Below are 6,000 nucleotides of genomic sequence, written 5' to 3'. Positions count from 1 at the left end.
TTGCCTTTTTTTCCCCAATATGGTTTCTGTAGGACAAGCACGACACAAACCTTCCTAATTGTTAGAAATCCCACTGTTTATATTAAACATGCTTCACTGATGGGAGTATTTGCCAAGTGCCGTTTTGTCCTACTAATTCTGCGGTCCTTGAACTAACCATAGCTTGTTTACATGTACAACTTTCTCCGGTGCTGCCACAGAAAGACGTATTTTATGCCACTCCTCTGTCTCATTTTGTCCACCAAACATTTTATGCTGTGCGTGAATGCACAAAGGTGAGCTTTGTTGATGTTATTGACTTGTTGGAGTGCTAATCAGGCATATTTAGTCAGTGCATGACTGCAAGCTAATCGAAGCTAACATGCTATTCAGGCTAGCTGCATGTACATATTGCATCATTATGTATCGTTTGTAGGTATATTCGAGTTAATTGAATTTCCTTTACTTATGTCCTCTGTGTATTTAATCTATATTTGCATGACTCATAACACATTATCTGGATGTAATATTGGCTGCATTCAGTTGTTTGTGTGCCATGTTGTTCCAGACCACAGCAAATGTTACCCAGCTGGCAAATATTGTAATACATCTATTAAAAGAAGACAGCCTGCAGTTTCCTTTAACTTGGACACACACATCTATACCTTTGGCCATTAAAAGCCAGTCATTTCCAGGAGTTATCTCACCTTCTGAGAAACCTTAGTTTTACTAATGTTTTACAATCTTGTAAAAATGTGTAGAATAAATATTACATTTCAACATTTCTGTCAACGAAGATTTGCGTCAGCCTGCGACACGTAGTCATTTTGATAGTAGGCTATTATAGCTAATATAGACACTTACATCATGTGTTGTCTTCATTATAACACTTATATAAGGCTTTTAATTTTTTGCGGCTCCAGACAGATTATTTTTTTGTATTTTTGGTCCAATATGGCTCTTTCAACATTTTGGGTTGCCGACCCCTGTCTTCGTCATACGGGCAGGGAGTTAGTTGTCGCACAGTACATCTCGCCACCAGAGGGCGCTGTCTTGGAGTTTGTGTTACAGAAATCTTTGAGACTGGGATTAGAGCTCTCATATAGTCTCCTCCAATGCAGTGGTTCTCAAACTTTTTTCATCAAGTAACACCTCAGAAAACACTCAGATCTCCATGTACCACCATAAATGCAAACATTGAAACACAGTAGCATAGTAGGCCTAAGGCGGGGGGGTCAGCAACCCGCGGCTCTTTAGCGCCGCCATAGTGGTTCCATGGAGCTTTTTCAAAATTTTATGAAAATGGAAAAAGATGAGGTAAAATATGTTTCTTGTTTCAATATGGTTTCTGTAGAAGGACAAGCACGACACAAACCTTCCTAATTGTTAGAAATCCCACTGTTTATATGAAACACGCTTCACTATTGCTTCTCTGATGAGAGTATTTGGCAAGTGTCGTTCTGTCCTACTAATTTCACGGTCCATGAACTAACCATAGCTTGTTTACATGTACAACTTTCTCCGAAGCCGCGACAGAAAGACATATTTTATGCCATGTAAAATCTTCCACTCCTTTGTCTCATTTTGTCCAACAAACTTTTTATGCCATGCGTGAATGCACAAAGGTGAGCTTTGTTGATTTTATTGACCTATTGGAGTGCTAATCAGGCATATTTGGTGACTGCAAGCTAATCGATGCTAACATGCTATTTAGGCTAGCTGTATGTACATATTGCATCATTATGCCTCGTTTGTAGGTATATTTGAGTTCATTTAATTTCCTATGTCCTTTGTGTATTTAATTTATATTTGCATGTCTCATGAAACATTATCTGTATGTAATATTGGCTGTATTCAGTTGTTTGTGTGCCATGTTGTTCCAGACCACAGCAAACATTATTGCCAAAGAGTGTAATAAATCCATTAAAAGAAGACAGCCTGCCGTTTCCTTTAACTTGGACACACACATCTATACCTTTGGCCATTAAAAGCCAGTATTTTCCAGGAGTTATCTCACCTTCTGAGTAGCCTCTGATTTACTAACGGTTTCTAATGTTGTAAAAATGTGTAGAATAAATATTACATTTCAACATTTTTGTCAACAAAGATTTGCTTTATCCTGCGACACACAGTCATTTTGATAGTAGGCTTATCTAGCTAATATAGACACTTACATAATGTGTTGCCTTCATCATAACGCTTATATAAGGCTTTTAATTTTTTGTGGCTCCAGACAGATTTTATTTTTTAAATTTTTGGTCCATTATGGCTCTTTCAACATTGTGGGTTGCCGACCCCTGTCTTAGTCATCATTAAAAGCGAGGCAGATGTTTTGTTTAACAAGTATATTGGAGTGTAGATGCTTGTCTGTCTATTTGTGTTGGCAACTTGTCCAGGGATTTTTGACCACTGTTACATTACACAGAGTTTGAACAGTAACACTGTTTGAATATAGTAAAAATAAAACACTGTACTTTAATCAAGTAATTAGTTGGCGTACCACTAGACAGAGCCTGCATACCCCTATTGGTAGTGGTACGGGTGTTAGTTTGAGAATCACTACTCCAGAGTAAAACGGCTGAAGTTGAGGTCATGCATGCCATCGTTCCCTATACGTAGATTACGCACATGTGCATTCGGCCCCACAATTTGTTGGGGCCCCCAAATGTCAGATATTGAATCACAGGGCACTCCATGTAAAAACTTCCAAGTCGCTTCTTGCTCCATCACTAAAAAATGCACTCAAAGCGCTTCATCATTCATTCTTATATTCACAAATGATGGTGGTAAGCTACATTTGTAGCCCCAGCTGCCCTGGGGTGGGCTGACATGGCTGCCAATTTGCGCCCACGGCCCGTCTGACCACCACCAAACATTCCTTCACATTTATACACCAGTGTGAGCGGCACTGGGAGCAAGGGTGAAGTGCTTAGCCAAAGGCAGCTGGAATCAAACCAGGAACCCTCAAATTGCTGACAAAGCCGCTCGACCCGTATTGGGTTTGAATCCCAAATTGGGAAGTTTCATAGATAAGTTTTTTATTGTGTTAAAATTGACATTTTTCCACTTAAAAATAATATTGAAAACTATACTTTCATTAATTCGTTTTAGTACACCTACTCAGTGGCCTAGTGGTTAGAGTGTCCGCCCTGAGATCGGTAGGTTGTGAGTTCAAACCCTGAGTCATACCAAAGACTATAAAAATGGGACCCATTACCTCCCTGCTTGGCACTCAGCATCAAGGGTTGGAATTGGGGGTTAAATCACCAAAAATGATTGCCGGGCGCGGCCACCGCTGCTGCTCACTGCTCCCCTCACCTCCCAGGGTGTGATCAAGGGTGATGGGTCAAATGCAGAGAATAATTTCGCCACATTTAGAGTGTGTGACAATCATTGGTACTTTGACTTTTAACTTTACAAAACATGCAACACATTAAATTGAAGTTTGATTAAATAACAGTACAAATTGTTTAATAAAAATACAAAAAGCGTGGAGAAATAAATAAAAACAAAAAATTATGCTTTTCTTTTAGATGTTTTTGTTTGTTTTGTGTAAAGAAGCTCATGTAAAATATGAACAAATGAATGACAGGGTCCTTCAGATGAAATGTTACCGCAAACATTTTCCTAGCCAATTCCTGCTCTGTCACTGATAAGAATATAATGGCAAATTTCGCCATAGCGTCGGTGCTTGTTTTGAAAGGCAGAGGTACTGGGTTTGAATACTGGTCACGGTTGAATTAGAAATGTGTATTTCACATTGATGTTTTAATGAAGTTAGAATTGTTATTTTGAAGTAAAAACAAAAATATTGAACAATTTATTTTTGGGAATACTTTTTGGCATCACAATAAAACTCATGCTTATTAATAAGGTACAGTATATAAAAATAATTTCATATAAATTATTGCAATTTTGCTTGGGGCCCAAATTTAGCCCACGATCAACAGGGGGTGGGGGTCGGGGTCGGGGGGCCTTTTGCAGGAAGAAGCGCATGTAAATATTAAATAATGTCAAATGAAATTGTACCGCAAACATATTCCTAGCCTCTTCCTGCTCTGTCACTGATGAGAATATAATGGCAAATGACACCAGATATTGTCATTGTCGATGGTGGCGCGCAGCGTTATTGAGGGGCTTGTAAATAATTGTACTGGCATCGGATCCTGGCCAGAGATAGGTCAGGGAGATCTGTATGCATGTTAAATATGTTATTTTGCACTAAAAATATATTGTACAATGTACAAAACCCAAAACCAGTGAAGGCATGTTGTGTTATTCGTAAATAAAAACAGAATACAATGATTTGCAAATCCTTTTCAACTTATATTCAATTGAATAGACTGCAAAGACAAGATATTTAATTTTCCAACTGAGAAACTTTGCAAATAATCATTAACTTAGAATTGAATGGCAGCAACACATTGCAAAAAAGTTGTCACAGGAGCATTTTTACCACTGTGTTACATGGCCTTTCCTTTTAACAACACTCAGTAAACGTTTGGGAACTGAGGAGACCCATTTTTGAAGCTTTTCAGGTGGAATTATTTCCCATTCTTGCTTGATGTACAGCTTAAGTTGTTCAACAGTCCGGGGTCTCCGTTGTGGTATTTTAGGCTTCATAATGCACCACACATTTTCAATGGGAGACAGGTCTGGACTACAGGCAGGCCAGTCTAGTACCCACACTTTTTTACTATGAAGCCATGCTGTTGTAACACGTGGCTTGGCATTGTCTTGCTGAAATAAGCAGGGGCGTCCATGATAACGTTGCCTGGATGGCAACATATGTTGCTCCAAAACCTGTATGTACTTTCAGCGTTAATGGTGCCTTCACAGATGTGTAAGTTACCCATGCCTTGGGCACTAATACACCGTAGATCAGTGCTTCTCAAATATTTGCTGTAACGCCCCCCCTAGGAAGAAGAAAATATTTCGCGCCCCCCACCCACTCTCCACCATGACTATGAATAGTATATTTTGTTGATAAATGTGTTATGAGAATACCTCTGCATAACATTGTAAACTTATCAAAAATAAAGGAAACAACACAGCAGCCTTTCCTCGTCCCCCACCGTGGTTACAGTGAAGCCAAGTGCGACATACGCTCATCATATTCTGGTACAGCAATAAAAGCATGTTCCTCAAGGTTACACCCCCCCCACCCCCCCACAGGGGTGCCCGCACCACAGTTTGAGAAAGACTGCCGTAGATGGTGAAATCCCTAAATTCCTTGCAATAGCTCCGTGAGAAATGTTGTTCTTAAACTGTTCAACAATTTGCTCACGCATTTGTTGACAAAGTGGTGACCCTCGCCCCATCCTTGTTTGTGAATGACTGAGCATTTCATGGAAGCTGATTTTATACCCAATCATGGCACCCACCTGTTCCCCAATTAGCCTGTTCACCTGTGGGATGTTCCAAATAAGTGTTTGATGAGCATTCCTCAACTTTCTCAGTCTTTTTTGCCACTTGTCCCAGCTTTTTTGAAACATGTTGCAGGCATCAAATTCCAAATGAGCTAATATTTACAAAAAATAACTATTTCCAGTTCAAACGTTAAGTGTCTTGTCTTTGCAGTCTATTCAATTGAATATAAGTTGGAAAGGATTTGCAAATCATTGTATTCTGTATTTATTTACCATTTACACAACGTGCCAACTTCACTGGTTTTGGGTTGTGTAGTTTCTATGAATAGTTGAAACATGTCCTTCGCCATGTCCTGTAAATAAATGTACTTGTGTTCAAAAATGGATCAATATGGTGGTAAAACATCAAACTCTGATAACAATGGTAATTATTCATTGAAATAAGGTGACCAATGAATACATTCTGAATAATAATAATAATAATAATAATAATGGATTAGATTTATATAGCGCTTTTCTAGACACTCAAAGCGCTTCACAGAGAAGTGAGAACCCATCATTCATTCACACCTGGTGGTGGTAAGCTACATTTGTAGCCACAGCTGCCCTGTGGTAGACTGAGAGAAGCGAGGCTGCCTGTTTGCGCCTACGG

The sequence above is a fragment of the Entelurus aequoreus genome, linkage group LG10 (assembly GCF_033978785.1).
Source record: "Entelurus aequoreus isolate RoL-2023_Sb linkage group LG10, RoL_Eaeq_v1.1, whole genome shotgun sequence".
In the NCBI taxonomy this organism is placed as follows: Eukaryota; Metazoa; Chordata; class Actinopteri; order Syngnathiformes; family Syngnathidae; genus Entelurus; species Entelurus aequoreus.
Note: the sequence above shows the minus strand (reverse complement) of the source record.